Source organism: Crocodylus siamensis, chromosome 4 (assembly GCF_052110815.1).
Source record: "Crocodylus siamensis isolate JL-2025a chromosome 4, ASM5211081v1, whole genome shotgun sequence".
NCBI lineage: Eukaryota > Metazoa > Chordata > Crocodylia > Crocodylidae > Crocodylus > Crocodylus siamensis.
In genome coordinates, this window is record NC_143398.1 from 163,581,408 (window position 1) to 163,600,099 (window position 18,692).

At 55.7% G+C, this 18,692-nt stretch overlaps 1 long non-coding RNA gene across 1 annotated transcript; it reads right to left on the minus strand.

Moving 5' to 3' along the window:
- Positions 1 to 43: 43 nt before the first annotated feature.
- Positions 44 to 5,738, minus strand: LOC149867087 (uncharacterized). Its single transcript, XR_016441611.1, has 3 exons — positions 5,521 to 5,738; positions 1,483 to 1,897; positions 44 to 1,240 (listed from the first exon to the last, which is right to left on the minus strand). It is a non-coding gene; the product is annotated as an uncharacterized LOC149867087 (long non-coding RNA).
- Positions 5,739 to 18,692: the final 12,954 nt, after the last annotated feature.

The window sequence follows — 18,692 nt, forward strand, 5'->3', positions numbered from 1 at the left end:
GGCCCTTGTCTCCTGTAAAGCCCATCTCTGCTCTGCCATTTTTTAATTTTTTTTTAATTTCATGTCTCAGGCCTCTTGGAGGATCAGATCAAGCTTCTTAACCTGGCAGGGGAAATCCCATGTATCTGTGTCCAAGAAGACAGTTTTCCTGAACTGCACCCTGCAGATCTGCTCTACTGGCGTGGTCCAGTCCCCGCCGAGGTGCAGCAGCTTTAAGCCCGCGTTATGGAAATGGGAGTCTCCTCCCTTGCTTGCTTGGGCTTGACTGAGGGCAAGCAAAACTCGGGGCATCTGAACCCCAAGCCTCCAGGCTTGGGCCTGCAAGTAGGATGCCTGCCAAAGGGTTTGGAAACACCTGAAGCCCCAGGTGCGGTTGCAGGATGTTTGCCGGTTGTAGGGCCACTTACGGTTCTGGACTCTTGGATATGAAGTTAGTTCTGGCTAATGTGGTCTCAGATACCTTTTTTTTTTTTTAAATCATGTCTTGGGCCAAATCAGTTTCAAATTCTGTCAGCTGAGCAAGAGTTCAAGTCCATGTGGTGTTCCCTCAAGGGATCTCACCTGGGAGATGAATGATAGGGCATTCATTAAAATAACTATTAAATGTTGAATCTGATTTTTATATAGTAGTCTAGTGGGTATTTAAAATGTAATAGTAATGTGTTTTTGCCTTCCTGATGTCAAGTCTGTGCACTGTAGCTTAGCAGTAACTGATATACACAAGCATGTGGGCACGTTTGTATTGTGGCAGGCATCCAAACAGACCTGACAACACTAGCTACGACTGGCAAATCTCTGTCCCACTCTTCAGCCTGGGGCTTCAGACATTCCCAAATCCATGGCAGGCCCCAACCCCAGGCCTTGAAGTTCAGATACTTCCAAAGGCAAGTCTCACTTGCCCTTAGCCCAAAGATCAAAGGAGCAGGGTAGGGAGAAATCCCCCATCTCCATAAAAATAAAGCAGGTAGGTGAGATCCTCCTATTGGGAAGCTATGGCAGTCCGTCTGGCGGGGTCAGTATACTGGCGGTGGCCCGTGATGTGCTCGATGTCGTGGGACCAGCAGATGGTGTCAGACACCATGAGGCAGTGCATCAGCTTGGCATAGCAGCGGGAGATGCAAGCACGCAGGACGCTCTCATTGCTGGGGTCCCAGGCTCTGAGCAGTCCCATGATGAGCATGTCAATTGTCACATCGTAGCTGCGGCCCCTCAGGTTGTCGGCCAGTGGGGCGTACTTCTCCTGCTTGCAAACCCAGAACAGGTTGACTTTTATTAGTAGATATTTAAGATTGTGAATCCAAAAAAAGATGAGAAAGCCAGTAGGGAAATACAGATTACCCGAGCAAGGGACTAACAATAGAGGGATGGGGGTAGGGAGGGGAAAGCAACTAGGTTACAGGAAATACAATGTTAGCCAATTAAGCCCGGGGAAGGGGTGGGGGTCGCGGCGCTGAGAGAGAAAGGAGATAGATACACACAAACCTGTTACAATGGCCCACAACGGTTGAGTAAGTGGTTTGAAGAAAGTGTCCCAGTCCATATAAAGTCTCATTGCGGGGGTCCTCTTCGGGTGGAGCAGGGTCATCCATTACTGAAGAATCTTCTTGAAAGTGAAGGTCCGTCTGGTGGGGGGAGGTTCAGGCAGTCCCCTCTGGGTCCGGTTCGGCGGTGGTTCATCTGGTGGGGTCGGAGTATGTGATGTGTTCCACATAGATGTTGTGGGGCCAGTGGATGATGTCGCATCATTGCATCAGCTTGGCGTAGTGGTGGGAGACGCGGCAGGCATGCAGGATGCTCTTGTTGCTGGGGTCCCAGGTGCCAAGTGTTCCCATGATGAGCACTTGATCTGAGCCAAAAGACCAAGAAGCGATGGATGTACCTGATCTGAGTAAAAAAGCTGAGAAGCAATATATTTATTTATTATTTAAACTTTCCATATTCCAAGCCAAATTAGCTAAAACAAATTCCAAATCCCAGAGTTAGTCCAGAACCATAAGTGGCCCTACTACCAGCAAACTTCCTCCACCCCCACCTGGGGCTTCAGATGTTTCCAAAACCTTTGGCAGGCACCCTACTTGCAGGCCCAAGTCCAGAGCCTTGAGATTCAGATGCCCTCAAGTTTTGCTTGCCCTCAGCCATAAGGTCCCAGGGGTAAGCCAGGGAGGAGTCTCCCATTTCCATAAAGTGGGCTTAAAGCCAAGACCTTCCCATTTCAGCAGCTAAGTGGGAGGTGTCCTATATATTACCTTGGCAGGTGCTATCCCCATGCCAGGACAGCAGTCTTCCCAGTGCGGCTAGGAAAATCGTCTTTGTGATCATGGTGTTTCCTTTGCCAAGTAAACAGAGACTATGCTTGAGCTGAGCTTTCAAGAGGCCAAGAAGCAATAATTGCCCTTCAGTGGTATCTCATGCTCATGGGCTCAGTGCTCCCCTGGTCAAGCTCACCTATCTCCCCAGTTGCCACCACACTGGCCTAAGCTAGGGTGACCAGCATGGCTTCAGCAACCCTCAAGCACCAGCTGCCACCTAAACCAAGCTGCAGCCCATTTCAAGGTAAAATGTCTTGCCCACGAAGCAGAGAATAGTGTGGAGTAAGGAAACGGAAAGGAATCCCAGCCTGCAGCCTACTCTCCTCTGTGGAAAGACCCGCGACCTCTGTGTACAGGTCAGTGACTCAAGGATTGGTCACTTAAGTCACTTTAAGACCCACCAATGAGCCATGGTAGAGATCATCCTTGAATCAAGGGGTTGCTGTTGTCACCAATGACCTTTCTCCTGCAATTCTGCAATTCACAGCTCTTGCTGATATAGCTCCTAGTTCCCAGCCCTACAGACAGTTTTTAACTCTAGCTAGAAACATGAACTCTGGTGTGGAAACCTGAACTGGAGTGAATGTCAAGGTAGGTGCAGAAATAGCTTTCAGTGAGGCACTGGATGCGCTGTCAGGATGCTCAGGAAGGCTAGATTTTGTTTTACGAATCTGAAAAAGGCATCCATTTCATTCTAATGACAATGGGACTAATGCAACCACATTTTTACTACTTTTTGCCTAGTTTCTTGCATTTTTTTAGGCATAATGAATGATACAGCAAAGTAATGCACATTTCAGTAAAGTGCAGGTGGTGAAGTGTCGTGTCACCATGCTCCAGTCAAAAAGCAACCAGGGGCTTTACTAATAAGCTGGGGGCCCAGGGCTGTATTATTCTGTTAAAGATTGAAGCAAAAGCAAACATAACTTTGTTGGGATGCGTGTTAATTTACTATATCATATATGATGTATAAAAAGCACAAAAATAGGCAAAAAAGTCATCAAAATATGCTTTGTTAGCCCTACCCTCGTTAGAATCATAGAGAAGTAGGGCTGGAAGGGACCTCCAGAGGTCATTTAGTTCAAACCCCTGCCTGAGGCAAGATCATCCCTATCCAAACCATCCTCTGCAATCCATAATCTAAACTCAACATAAGACTTCCATCAACCCTGACACAACTTCATCATGCTCAGCAGCAGGGGCCAGTGCTTTAGGGCTTCAGGGCTCCCATGTATTTCTATCAGCAAAGGCTTCTGTTCCTTGTTTCGCTTGATTTTCCATCTGTTTGTACTTGCTGGAATTCCCCCAGGAGAGATAGCTACAGTGTGGTGGAAAGAGTATGCGGGTATGTGTATGCCCTGCCCTGCCCTCCCACAGGACCAAAGGCAGGAACTGCTCCCAGTTACAGTCATAGGCAGCAGACTGCACTGACTGCAGAAGAACTGCACATGCTGGTGAGCTGTCCTGGCTGCTAGGAAGTGACTGCACCCTCTCCAGAGAACCAGTAAGAGGCACGAGGGAGTATAGAGCAGGTTGCAGAGTCCTGAAGCCAGGATCTCACCAAACCAGTCACATGGAGTAGACTGTGCTCTCTGCGTTGGTATAAGCCAGTGATTCGCAGCCAGGGTGCTGTGGCACCTTGGGGTATGTTAAGATCCTTTCAAGGGTGGCATGGGACACCTCACAATGTCAGCATTGTTGGATGTGCAAACACATTCATGAGATCAAACCAGAGATTTCAAACAGGAATGTGTTAAAAATATGCTGCCCTGCTGTGGTCTTTCTGAGTTCTTTTGCAACAGAAGAATAGGTCTATTATTTTTCTATAGTAAAAAAAAAAAACAATTGAAAACTAAGAGCTGGCATTTTCCAAAGGGTGCCTTGAGTCTAATGAGGAATACCTCAAATTTAAAAAGGTTGAGAGCCACTTGTACAAGCACAGTGCAGTGATCTGGGAACCCATCCTGGCATTCTTAAGGAAGAATTTCTTTACTGTCCGAGCCCCCAAGGTCTGGAACAGCCTGTCATCAGAGGTAGTTCAAGCACCTACATTGAACACCTTCAAGAGTAAATTGGATGCTTATCTTGCTGGGATCCTATGACCCCAGCTAACTTCCTGCCCTTTGGGCAGGGGGCTGGACTCGATGATCTTCCGAGGTCCCTTCCAGCCCTAATGTCTATGAAATCTATGAAATCCATACCTTCCTCAGGGGTCTCAGTCCATAGGAGATGCCTAGATAGATGTCCCTTCTAGCCCCTTGAGTGGCCTGTGGAGCCTGTCCAGGAGTGAGCTGAGACTGGATATCCGAATGTAAACTCCTGCTAGAATCCAGGGCCAGAAGTCCCCAGGGAAGGCAAGGAAGTCGTGGGAAGGGCAGGCTGCAATGTGCTCAGTGCTTCTAGCCTGCCCCTCCCCTCCAAGTTGCCACAAGGGCCAAAGGTGCCTTCCAGAAATACAAATTCAAAGCAGGATGTCATCAGCTGCATCCACACAATGATGTTCTCCTGCTTCCCAAGCCAGCTGGGACAGCAAGCTTCTGTTTTCCCAGGTCCCCAGCTGCCAGGCCCAGTGCTTGCCTCCTGCTGCTCCTTGATGCTGATGGAAGGCACAGAGCCCCACTGCTGGTTCACCCCTTGAGCAGCCCCACTGACCTCAGCAGCTCTGCAGGGCTTCCCATCCCCTGGGGATAACCCATGGGCCATCCCTCCTGGGCCTGCCCCTCTCAGCCTGTCCAGTCCCCTGGGCCCTGTTTTACCACTGAGGGGTGGTAAATCCACACACTTCCCCAGTGCATCAAGGCCAAGACTGGCTCCACCCAAAGCTGCCTCCTGCCTACTTCCCTGTTTATTTTGGCTGTTTTCCACCTCCACTGGGCTCCAGTATCTCCAGGGATTTGTCTCTCTGAGGCAAGGGCTCGTTCATGCTCCAGGAATAGCAAACCAGGTACCAAACAGTGGCTGTCTCCTTGCTCTAGCAAATGTTTCCTGCAGCAACATGGGGTCAGACCCAGACCAGCCAGGTGGAGTCAAATATGACTCAACCCACACAATGTCAGTGTCGGCGGAGACAGGAAGGAGCCATTGGGGTAAAACCACCAGCTGTTATGGTCCCTCCACCACTATCCCATAATGCACCAGAGTCTTTTCAAGCCCTCAAGCAGAGAAAGAGTGCAGTAGGTCAGACGACAAAAGAGCTGGCTAGTGCCCAAACCTGTCCTTGATGCCCTTCTGTTCAGCTGCTTCAGGTCAGAACAGTGCGCTGACATGCCCCAGTGACCGTAGGCACAGTGCTAGCCCGGCAGTGGTAGATCAGGCAGAATTGGGCCTTGCTCTGCTCTCAGAGGTCTTGTAATGGGCACCTTGCAGTCACTACTTCCACAGGCCTTCCTTGGGCCAAGGACACACTAGCCCTGTGGGCCCCAAACAGCCCTGGCAACCTTGATCCTGGAAATATTACTCCTCATTGCATGGACTTTTCATGGGGTTCAGGTGCCCCCTGCTGGAAGGCTGCACAACAGCAGAGGAAAAGCCCAGCCTAGGGGAAGGGCCACCCAGGCAGAGTGTGTTTTCTGCCCCAGCTCCCTTGGAATCACTGCCTCCAATGTGCCCTCCAGTTTATGGGTGGCCAGAGTCCAACATGGGGCTCTAACATGCAAGGATGATGAAGCACCCACAGCTTGCACTGGCCTCAGGAGCAGCTGCAGGTGTCCAAAGGGAAGGTGTCACAAGGCAGGAACATGCACCCAGCAGTCACTTCTGGGCCTCCAGCCTCTCTCTCCTCTCCTCAAATTGGTGTCTCAGAGAGGTTGAAACCAGGGGATGTTCCACTGGTGTTCAGCTAGTCAAATGGGCAGCCTCCACGGTATTTGCATTGTCACTTCTGGCTCCCTGGCTACAAGGAGCCCTGCAGAGCCCATTGCTACAGCCTTGAAGGGTCTTCAACCCCTCACACACCCCTGCTGCCAAGGGAGGCCCTGCTTTACTGCAGAAGGTCTCCATGTGACTGGAAGGGAAAAAGGAGTGATGCTGCACCTATCCCATCTCTTAGTGGCAAATCCCTCTCTGGAAACATGTGCCCAGACCAGCCAGCAGGAGGAGCAGCAGGTCCAGGGAATGGCACCAGTGCCCAGGGATGGGAACACCAGAGTTCTCTGGGCTTGTGCAGAGTGGGTTGTTTTGAACAGGGCCACGTGAGCTCTGTCCCGTTGTGCAGCCCGTGCGTGGCAGAGAGGAGGCCCTTCGTAGTGCCCAGCAGGAAATTGGGTTACATAACGTATCTGTTGTTTCTATTATAAGATGCCGGTGGTTTCTAGGGGAGCCCCATAGTGCCTAGAGGACATCAGGCTGGGTACCAGCGTGTGGGTGCAGGCCAGATGTCAGTGCATGGGGGAGTTGTGGGCTAGCCCCTGGTGCCTGGTACCTCATGCACAAGGTTCAGAGGGTGAGTTGCAGGCCAGGTGCCTAGCATGCTGGGCATGCAGATTCAGTGCATACTGGGGAAGGTGCCTGAGTGCAGGGCTTGGAGCATGAACACAACTATTCCTGCCTTCTAAGAGGCTGGCTCCCACCTAAAGAAGCACATACTGGGGGTGAGGCACATCTCAAAGTGAGCTGGCTGCAGCGCAGCCCCTCTCCAACTCCTTCAAGCCAGGCTGGGGTAGCTGCAACTAAGCCAGGAGCAGCAAGATGGCCTTTGCAGCAGGTAGTTCTGTCTGCCTCCCCCTGCCCCCCCAATCCCCATAGCCCAGAGTGGGGACTGAGGGGTGGTAAATCCATGCACGTCCCCCATGCATAAAAGCCCTGACCAGCTCCACCCAGAGCTGCCTCCTGCCCACTTCCCTGTTTATTTTGGCTGTTTTCCATCTTTTCTGTGAACAATAGGTGGGAAGGCGAATTTAGCCTGGGTGATTCCCCCCTCCCTCAGCAGAAGCCAGCTGGCTGCCAGCACCTCTGGCCTCTGGGGTAGGAAACTGGAAGCAGGGAGAACCAGGGTGGGTTCAGTTCCCAGCAGGAAACAAAAAAAAGAGGTGCCCACAGCTGTCAGCATCTGTTCCCTGCTCTTGGGACTTCTGTGAGTCCAAACAGGGAACTTCTGTTCCCATCTCAGCCCTGCTCAATTCTCTGTGCCTCAGCTTGCCCTTCTATAAAATAGAGCTAAAATTTGTGGTATGGAAACTGGTGTTCCTACTGAAGGAGGTGCTGAGCAGGACAGGGCACCCCTGCAGGGCCAAAAGTTCTTTGACACAAGTAGGGTTAATGCTGTTACATAATCATTCCCCTCTCTGGCTTATTCCCACAAAGGCTGGGAGGATGCCCAAAGTGCATTTGTGTCTGGGGCAGATGGCAGCAGGAAGCAGGCTGAGGGGCTCCTGGAGAACCTACAGCGCACACCTAGGCCCACACACCTGGCACAACTGCTGGGCCTCAGGTGCACTGGGCTTGGGTCTGGGCAATGGGGTATGCCCCCCAAGGAAGGGGCCTAAGTCTAACTCTGCTGAACTGCAGCAAAGTCCTGAATGCAAAGCCTTCTTCCCTCCAGGGCTGTAACACAGGCCTTGTGGGAACCTGCCCTCTCCCCTCAGCGACCTGTTGCCCAGGCAGCTCCAGGGCCAAACAGGGCCTGCAACCTCAGGGTCCATGTCTATCCTGCTCCAACACACAGGGTGTGAGCTGGAGAAGGAAGGGGGAGGTTTCAGTCCCCTGGAGAGAGGAGCCCACATCCCAACAACACCCTCTGCAACCAACCACCCTCTTGCCAGTAGCCTTCTCTGAGAAGGCAGGGTCTCACCGGGCCCCAGGACCTGAGCTCTGGTCTTGCCAGGGCTGAAATTCAAGGGCAAGGGGAGGCCACCCTGCTCTAGGGATGCCCTCGAGAATACCCATCTCTAGGACTAATGACCAGATCCCTGCACCATCAGCAAAGAGGCTGTGGTAAGGAGGCGAGTCTAGGCAGGCCCTGGCTGAGACAGGCTGGGGCAGGGCTGCCAGGTAACGAGTGCGAATAACACTGTAATTTATGGATTCTTCTGATGTAACAATTCTCCAGTGCTAGTGCGAGGCACGGAGCTGCACCCGCACACAGGGCAGGGTGGGGAGCTGGGCGCCTGCCAGGCAGGCCAGGGACACAGAGCGAAAGGCAGGGCAGGCACGAGCACCAGCAGGGCACACTTTCCTCAGTTGGGGCCAGCAGAGGATGGATTTACCAGCCATGGGCGGGAAGTGCAGCTTGGAGCTCAGGACAAGGGCATCTCTTCAAGGCCCTGAGGGGCTAAGCCTGGGGTGGACCTCACTCTGTGATGGGCAGGATTTCTGCATACCCTCTGTTTTTCCATGCCACAGCTCTGCCAGTGCCCCTCAGTCCTCATTCACAGGCCTCTGTGAGCCCAGCCCTGGGCTCCTCCCAGCTGTGCCAGTGCCCTTCTTTCCTGACCCGTAGGCCCTGTGATGCCAGCCCTGTGCTGCCTGCATGCACCTACATGACAGACCCAGCTGAGGTCTTCCTTTGTTTCTGTTACACCTGAGGGTCCCTCCGTGGTTTGAGAGACCCAGCCAACGGTCACCAGAGCATTAAGCCTGCTCCCAGGGGGGCAGCCCGTTCACTGGGTTACCAGCATGGAGCACGCTGGGGGAGTGGCCTCCATGCTGACAGCAACCCCTGCCCCAGATGCTCCTGCCTCACAGCCCCTTCTGCCCCACACAGTGCACATCACCCACCCTGTGCCCTTTGAGAAGTGAGGGGGGACTTGGTGGCCTGCAGCATTCAGAGGGGGATGGCAGTGTGATGGGTGGGAGAGGTGGGGGATAGCTTTTGCTATTGAGGTGGGAGGCTCTTGGCAGCTCTGGGGAAGGGCTGACCTCAGAGCCAGGCAGCCTTGTTCCCATAACCTTTGTACCACCCACTCCCTCAGGCTGCTCCTGTCCAGGCTCTTATCAGTTTTGGCCCCTTTCCCAGTGGCCACTGGAAACAAAAACCGGGGGGGGGGGGCGGGCGTCTTGGGTTATCAGTATTTGTGGGGCCCTGGCCTGTGGACAGAAGCTCCCTGGCAGCCCCCAGCTCCCTCTGCTGCAGCAGTGGGACCCCAGCGCCTGTAGCAGAGCACTGCAGCTCCACCCCAGCGCCTTTACTGCCCTGTGATCATTTTGCTCGGAGCTAGCTGCCTCTTCCTGACTCAGTTAACCCCACCTGCCAATGCCCCTCAGACCTGAGGGTCGCCCAGGAAAGTAGGGTGGGGAGCATGAGCTAACATAGAGATATGGGGCTGGGCAGGATTCTTGAGTTTCATTGATAGTTCTCAGCAGTCTAGGAAACCCTTCCCCCCACTTTCCCATGAAGGCTGCAGGGAGGATGCCCCTGCCCCACCATCTTGAGGCCTTTACCAAGGTGCTGTGGGTAAGAGATGCAAGGGCCACTTGTCCCAGCACAGGCTGCACCAGCACCTCAGGCTGCTCGTGGTGTTTGAAATGAGCACAGGACCATGGCAGCCTAGAGGGGCTGAGGCTGTGAGCTCTGGAGCCTGGCCAGGTGAGTCCCACAGCCCAGGCTGGCTGTGTAGCACCCTGAGGGGGCAAGGCCATGCACCTGCCTCCTGCCCTCTGACGGTCCCGCCAGACCAGGCAACTGGGCTGGAGACCGATGAGATTCTCCAGCAAATGTGGTCCAGCAGTGTGCCCTTCCCTGTCTCCTCCCCATCCACCCCCAGTGGAGAACCGCCCCTGCCCCCTGTGCCAGCTGCAAATTACCAAATCTGCCAAGGAGGACCCCCCATGGTGGGTGGGGCCCATGGGGACAGCTGGGGCAGCAGGAATGTAGGGGATAGGCCCTGGCTGCCCCTGCAGCCCTCCCTCCCAGCCTCTGCCCCCCAGTGCAGTAAGGTCAGTCCCTGTTCCATAACCCAAAGCAATCCCCCACCACCAGCCTTTTCCCCCCCAGCTGCAGCCCAGGACGGTGACAGAAGCTAACTGATGGGCTCAATCCCACCTGGAATTTCCTGACATTGAAAAGGAACCATGGGATGCACCTCAGGACAGGCCCTGGGACACAGCCAGCCTGCTGCAGCACTAAGTTAAGACAGCAGCAGCCTTGGGGATCCAAGCTGAAGGAACAAAGCCCAGCAGGAGCCTGGTTACACCCCAGCAAGGGGTGCCTGGCAGGGAGAGGGGAGGCTTGGTGCTCAGACCTTCAGAGCCTTTGCTTTGTACAGGGGCAGGGCCTGGAACAATGGCATGAGGGAGGAAGACCGGGGGCCACAGACCCCCCACCCTGGCCCAGTGCTACAGAGGCTGATGCTGAGGTCTCCCAACCTTGGGAGGCAAGGAACATCAGCACACCGCCCTTGCCACAGGGATGGGGAAACTGAGGCAGAGAGGGGCAAGCATTTCCCCTGAGATCGAACTGTAAGCCAGGAACACAGACAGAGAGACCCCAAATATTTCTGCCTTCCAACCTGATCTGCTGTCACCCCCTCCCCACCCCTCTTCCAGAGCTGAGCTAGAACCCAGGGGTGCCTGTACACGAGCACAGAGGCTGCTCCAACGCTCTGTAATTACAGCAGGTCAGAGAAAACTCGATTAACTGAGTCTGCTGGAGCACAGTAATTTTATTAGTAGATGTTTTGGATGGGGAATCCAGAAAAAAGATGACAAAGCTGAGATGGAAATACAAAGTGCCCGAGCGAGGGACTAACAATTGAGGGATGGGGGAGAGGAGGGGAACGCGACTAGGTTACATACCATACAATGTCAGCCAACTAAGCCTGGGGGTGGGGGGATGTGGGAAGGGTGAAGGGGATGGGGGGGTCGCGACGCTGAGAGGGAAAGGAGATAGATACACACATACCCGTTACAGTGGTCCTCAGTGTTGGAGGAAGTGGCTTGGAGAAAGTGTCTCAGTCCATAAAGTCCGATCGCGGGGGTCCTCTTCGGGTGGGGCGGGGTCGTCCATGGCGGTGAAATCCTCTCGATGCAAAGTGAAGCGGGGAGGGGGGCAGTTCAGGCAGCGGTGTCCTCCAGGTCCGGTCCGCCGGCGGCTCGTCTGGAGGGGTCGGTGTACTGGTGATGGCCCGTGATGTGCTCCACGTAGATGTCGCAGGACCAGCGGATGGTGTCGGACACCATGAGGCAGTGCATCAGCTTGGCATCACTCCAGCAGTCTCCCCCGTCTTGTGTAACTGTTTCCCCATGCTTCAAAATAGTGGCAGGGCCACTTGAACTAAAGTTTGTTCAATGGGGTCAGTGATATAGAAGATGCTGCAGCACTTTAATTTAAGCGTCTCCCAGAGCCAGTCTAATTAAAGCATCGCCTCCCCACCATCCCTGGAGCAGCATGTGTAAAAGTGCCCCAGGAGTCCTGGCTCCCTGCACCCTCCCTGGTCTATGCTCCTGTGTCTACACAGAGGCGGTGTGTGATGGCCTCTGTTTGGTTCCCTGTTCTGCTTCCCCTGGTGCTACCCTGAGCCTGCTGCCCATCCTCACTCCCCCAGCTCCAGGGATGATGCAGGAGCTTGTCCTCAACCTGGGATGCCCCCTGCTCCTGAGAAAACCTTTGGGATCCCTTGGATGGGAGCAGGACAGTAGAGGAGGCCATAAGTGCCCAAGGCACCACCCTGTCCTCAGGCTCTGTGCTCTAGGAGTTTGGTGTCAGGCCCATGCCCATGTATGGGGTCAGGGCATAGGGTGGCCCTGAGATCCTACATCTCTCCAGGCCTCTGGTGATGGCTGAGATGCTGGGAGAATCCAGGAGCTGGCACCTGGGCTGGAGACACAGTGGTCCCCTTGGCAGGCCCCCTATCAGGGCTGGGGAGACACCTCTTTGCTGGTTGCCAGCCCCTGCAGTCACTCATGGCCCAGGCCTCTCCCTGGTTTACAGCCAGCACCATTAGCATGAGAAGAGGGGCTTTGTCCCCTGACAGCTGTCTGCAGTGCCTGCCCCTGCCCCCACTCCTGTTTCTAGCCAGATGCCACAGGGATTTGGGCTCAGACTGAGGGATTCTTGACCTGGCAGGCTCAGAGCTGCTGCACCTGGTTGTGCTGTCATGGGGTGAGGGGGTTCCCCTGGCCAGGGCTGTGGCAGTCCCTGAGGAGATTGCCCTGTGGGGCTGGCAGGGGTCAGGCACCTGCCCAGTCTCCCTCCCTCAGACACCTCCCCATCCTCCAAGTCTCTATCCAGACAGGTGGCTCCTTACCTGCAGCCCTTTGTGGGAAGAGCCTGGCTGCCTGCCTCATAGCACAGCAGGGCACTGTCCACCAGTGGGGGCATGGCTGGGAGGAAGCTGCTGGCAGGAGCTGGAAAGCAGGCTCACTCTGGTGCTGGCACTGGGGCTGCCAAGAGACATGATGTCTGTGGCAGGCAAAAGGGAAAGAAGCCAGGAGCAGAATCCCTACAGCTGCTTCCAGCCATAGGCCATACCAGCCCCCTGCCCCCTGATTGTACCATGGAAGCCAGGCCCTTCTCTGTGGACAACCCTTTGCAGAGGGCCCCTATTTCAGTAGAGCTCTGGGTACCCAGCTATGGAAATGGGGAAGGGGCTGCGGGGAGTCACAGATATCAGGCTGGCACCACATCACATACTCAGCACATGTTCCCTCCCAGACCAGCCAAGCCTCTACCTCCTGCCCCTAGGAGTGAGCCCCAACCCCAGCCCCATCAATGAGCTGGATGCAGGGCTCAGTCCAGCTCTTAGAGGTACAGTGTATCCATCATGTGCCTTCCAGGCACTCAGCAGCCCCTCACAGTAACTGGAGCAGAGGCCAAGCAGTTGATAGTGTCCCCAGAAGCCCTTGGCAGAGGCACGCAGGCTGGGGGACACTGGAGTTCCTTGTGCAGAAGGGCTGTTGGTGCGGAGAGGAGGTCCCATAGCTCCAATCAGCCTCCAAGCTCTGTGTCTGGTTCCCAGGTGGCCCAGCAACTTGCTCCCTGTCCTGCCAGTCCCTCACACTGACCACATTCATCCAGCCCAAACTGAGGGCAGATGGCTCTTGGCTATAGTAGGTAGAGCCAGAACACCAGCAGGGGACAAGCCAGGCTGAAGCTGAGGTCTAACACAGAAGGGCATGAGCCTGCAGAACAGCAGACCTAGAAAGGTAAGGTAGCTTTCACAGCACCTGGAGGCCTGAATTGCATCTAGAGATGCTGGTGCTCAGCCAGAAGTGAGGGCTGGGTGGAGGGGGCTCTGGCATGAGCCCCCCTGGGAGGTCAGACTGGACAAGCACACCCTCCTAGCTTTCAGCTACATGAACACACTCCCCAACAGCCTGCCTGGCTCTGCCCTCCTCTCCCTGCTACCATCCTGGCTGGTTTCCACTGGGGATGGAGTTCCTCCAGTGAGGCTCCAGGGGTTGGTCTGGGGGCCCCTATCACAGTAAGAAGGGACTCACTCCAGGGCAACTGGAGCCTGAATGAGACCTGGGGGAGCCCATCCCATTCCACACCACTCCTCTGCGCCCCATGTTTGGGTGCCCATGGAAGGTGCAGGAGTTGGGTGTCTGGGCTGTGCAGTGGAGCTCTCCCAGGGGTGGCATCTGTAGACTTGGTTCCACTTGGCCAGCTAGGTTTTGGAGCAGTGGCTCTTCTGGGGGAAGGTGATGTGGCATAGCCAGGGCTGGGATGGAGATGGGGGGTAGTGAGGGACTGGGGTATGAGTGGGACTGCTGTGCTTTCATAGATTTCATAGAAGTTTGGGCTCAAAGGGACCTCAAAGATCATCAAGTCCAGCCCCCTGCCCCAGGGGCAGGAAGTCAGACAGGGTCAAGGGACCCCAGCAAGATAAGCATCCAAACATTTTTTGAATAAGTCCAGAGTAGGTACCTGCACCACCTCTGCAGGGAGTCTATTCCAGACTTGGGACAGGCAGGAGCCAGTGACTGTAGCACTGTCCCCCCCACCCCCCAGCCTGCGCTCACACAATAAAACATGAAAGAATTCCAAGTGGAAAGATTTTAATGGGATTTGGGGTGAGCGAGCCAGGCAGGAAATGCCTGAGCATCGCCAGGGGAATCCAGGCCCAGCTCTGAGCCTGCCGGCTCCTGCTGTATGGGGACAGATACCGCTGAGGCCTGGTGACCTGGGTTCTGGTCTGAATTGGACCGACTCTTGCTTGGGACAAGGATCTGCAGCTCCAGGGACATATGGGGTCTGATTCCCCTCCCCCCCTCAGGTTTGTGAGTAAGAGGAGTCCTGTGTCAGCCCCAGTGTGACATGCTGAACCCAAATGGCACCAGTGGCCTCCACTGAGTCCATGTGAGTGCAACCCCTCTGGTGGGAAGCACAACCTCAGCCATCCTGTCCCTGAGCACTAAGTTACCTGGGGCAGGGGGTAAAGAGAGAGGGTGTTTTGTTCCTTCATTCAAAGTGCCCCTCTCTTCCTTAACCAGAGGGAGTGTTGATGAGTCAAACCCAGCACATCACAAGGGGAGCCAGGAGCACCCGTGGGCCATTTTGGGGGAGGGGGCACCAGGAAACCCACCCTGCAGTTGAGAGGGCATCAGGACACCTCTCTGGGCTACAGGCCTGTCCCTGGGACTGGATTTCTCCTGGCAGGTTCTGATTTCACAGTCCTTATTCCTTGGGGAAGGAACAAGCAGGCCAGATTCAGCTTGCTGCACATCTCCACCGTGCAGACACCCTGCCCAGCTGGTCACTCGACACCTTGCCCCAATCCCCACTCTCGGGGCACCCTGATTCCTGTGTGTCCAGATCCAGGTTTGCTGGGGATGCAGGGAGCAGACAGAGCAGACCAGGGAAGTTTCTCCCCTCCTGCACTGCATAGAGAGCAAGAGCTACAGGGAGAGACAGGGCCTGCTTTCAAGGTACAGGGGGGTGTCTCCAGGGGGGGATACAGTGGAGGAGGCCCTCACACCTGTCATGGGGCTGCCAGGGGTTGTAGGAGGGGAGACATGAGGATTACAGTGTGCTGTGGCTGCATTGCCCTGAGCACCAGCACCCAGCTGCCCCCATCCCCATCCCCACCCCCACCCAGCGGCTGCTGGCTCATGGCCAAGCCCGCCCAGCCCCATGGCCCCAGCCCCCGGGCCACATACTTCTCATATTTTTGAATGGAGGGGACTCAGCTGAGGTTTCCTGTTTATATGAAGCAGCCTCTCAGGCCCAGGCTGCAGCTGGCTTGTGGGCAGGGGTTGGGGATCAGGGGGTGCTGGGGGTCACGCTGCAGATGTCCCCATGGAACTCGTCTGCTCTCTCCAGGGCAGCACAGACCCAGAGCAGCTCCTGGCCTGGTCCTCCCTTCAGGGCTGAGCCAGGACTTAGCTTTAGGGTCCCCTGCCCAACCCAAGTCCTGAGCTAAGGACTGCTCCCCAGTTGTTGGGCCAGGCCTTGGCCCCTCCCATTCCTCCACATTGTTCAGGGACTTGGCCTAGACCCAGGCTGGACTCTCCAGCGCCTGTAGGCTATCGGGGGCTGTTTGCACTCGGGTAACATCTAGCCCCTTGGCAGAGCTGCTCCCCTCTGCCCTCTGCTACCTATCTCTTCTTAGGATGGGCACTATCCCCTTGGGGCTCACCCCTGCCAGGTGGACTTTCATCTACCCCAGTCTGGGGGGCCAGGGACTGCTGCAGGATGGGATGGGGGAGCTAGGGCAGGAGACCCCTACAGACTCCTCTTCCACCATGGGAAGGTGCTACATATGAGATGCCCTGTTGTGGCTGTGTCAGGCCACCCCACATGGATGGCTTATTGCCCAGGGCCAGGTCAGCACCAGCACAGCAGCCTCATCCTCTGGCTTTGTTGGGCCCTGGAGAATTCAGTTTATAGATGCCCTGGGCTTTGCTTTTGAGGGGAGAGGGGATTCCAGTGTTTGAATCAGGGTGGGCAGGACCCAGGACTCCTGGGTTCAACCCTGGTTCTGCTACTGGCTCAGGGTATGATCGCAGGTGGCCTTTGCCCTACTCTGTGCCTGTCTTCCATAGGTGTAAGAAGAGCATTGATCCCCATGCAGATGAACTGTCCTGGCCTGCATCTCAGTGTCCCAATTGGATCCCAGCCTGGGCATCTCCACTCTAGGCAACCCAGCAGCCTCCACCTTACACCATGCTGCGGCTCATGTACTCTTACCTATGGCAGGTTGCTGATGTTGCCCTACAGCTGTCCAGCAGCTGCATTTTAGGACAATGACCCCCTATAAGGTGACTGCGGGGGGAACTCCAGGGCTGGCTACCTGAGGAAATGCCAGTACTGTGCTGCCTTTACTGCTGCACCTATGTTATAGCCAGACATCTCTGAGGCGTCACCCTGTTGGTGAAGTCATCAGGCAGCATTTAATAAGACCTGGGTGTTGCTGGCTCCCTGTGCCCAGAAAACAGAGCTGAGCTCTGCAAGCCCCAGACTAATAAGCATTAAACCCAAAGCAGCTGGCACAGTGATTTAAGGAGAATAGGAGATGGACAGCAGCGGCTTGATCACCTGGTTGCCCTGACTGGTGCGACTCAGAGTGACCCCTTTGGCTGGGTCTCCTTAAGGTGCCAGCAGCGCTCTTGTCCCCACTGGAGCTGACTTCAGGAAGCTCAGCAGAACTGAAGACTCCTTATGGATACAGTCAGCCCCTTCATCAGGGATGTGGTATCTTGGCTGCCACAAAGCAGTTTGTGCCGCTGGAGTGCTGAGCAAAACAGAGATCCCCCCCACCTTACAGCTGTCTTCCCCATCTGCACTGTTCCTATGAGCTCAGGCCAAGGGGCAGTGACCCTCAGTTCAGCACTGTCTGCGGGAGTTCAGGCCCAGAAGGAGCAAGGGGCACTCCCCCTCCGACAGCTATCTCCTGCCCAGCCCTGCGCTGCATGACAGGTTGGCGGGGGCTGGGGGGAGGTGTTGGCGCCCTACGCTGTGTGAAATGAGCCGTGGGGCTGTATCGTTCCCTTCCCCGCTTGCCGGCGAGTCCAGACAGGCAGGTCTGTTTGCAGCCGCGGCAGCTCATCCTTCGCAAAACCCCAGGAGAACTGTACTCAGTGAGTGTGTGGGGCACAGCCCCCCATCCAAACCCAGAAACCCATCACCCCCAGGCTCCTTCTTCTCCCTACCCATCACCGTGGAGCTGTGGCCCTCATCAAGTGCCATGCTCTCTGCCAGCCACTGATCCTCCTTGACTACAAATTCTCCCTCAAAAGTAGGAGCAAGGGACTGGACTAAGACCAGCAGTGTGCCCTCCTGCTAGGTGAAAAGGTTCCCATCCCTGGGTCCAGCACTCTGGTACTGGCACAAAATGAACTTTATAAAGCACCTTCGAGTCAGCCTCCCCTGAGGGAACAGAGCCCTGGCACAGGCACAGCGCTGTGGGCTGTGAGTGCCCCCATGGCCAAGGGGAGGGGATGCTGTGTTCATGGGGTGGGCGGGGGGCAGTCTCCAGCTGCTGTCTGGTCTGTGCATGAGTGTCTGGACAGCCAGACGCCCTCTTGGGCTGGGCAGCCGAAAGCCAGTGTGGGCTGCAGAGAGAGGCAGCTCATCAGGATTCCCCATGTCGCTCCCGTCTCCTGCACGGATGGAATTCTGGTCACAAGCCCTTATCTGTGCTGGGTGTAAGAAAGCCTCTCAATCGGGCTATTCATGGGGAAGTTTGCTTTGCCGGCCCCCTCCCCCACCCCAGCTCCAATCCCCCTCTTTGTTGCATTTCCCCCCCTTCCCATTCTGGGCTGATGTCAGTGGGGCCCCTAGTTAGCACTGGGCTCATCAGTCCATGGAGGGCAGCCCTTGGGGGCACTGGGAAAGCTGTGCTGACAGGAACCCCCAAAGACTGGGTGATTTGGGGCCCAGCCAGAGCACAGAGGCTGGGGCTGGGGCTGCTGCCTCCATGGATGGGAGGGAGGGAGCCTGAGTGAGAGGCAGGGGCTCTGGGCAGCAGGGGATTCCTACAAGAAGGATGCCGTGTGGGCATGTGGTCTCTCTCAGCCACCAGCAAGAGCCTGACAGCAGATGTCTCTGGGTGTCTGCTTGCACGAGTGTTTCTGCTGCCTCCCCTGGGCCTGGGTGTTCTGCTTCCCTTCCTCTCCAGCAACTCTCCTCCTGCTTCCCCAGAGCTGGGAGCCTCATGCTGGTAAAGGGGAGGAGATGGCCATGAAGCCTTTGGCGTGACAGGTGCCTCAGAGCTGTCAAAGTGATTATTCACGGCCTGGAGTGAGTCAGGACAGTGACTAAGGGCTGATGGCTGGCATTTCCTTGAAAGGTCTCAGCCAGTCCCACTGCCTGCCCCCCGAGAGTCCTCTGGCAGGTTTCCTTCAAAGGAGAGGAAAAGCAGAGACAGTGGCTTCCTCCAGCTGGGGCTTCTTTGTCTGGAGCAGCCTGACCTCCTCTCGGGCAGCTCCCCCAGCTCTGCCAAGGTGCCGTGCACCTGAAGTGTTGGGCTTCAGGGCCACGAGGGTGGGCAAAGCCTAGCTACTATG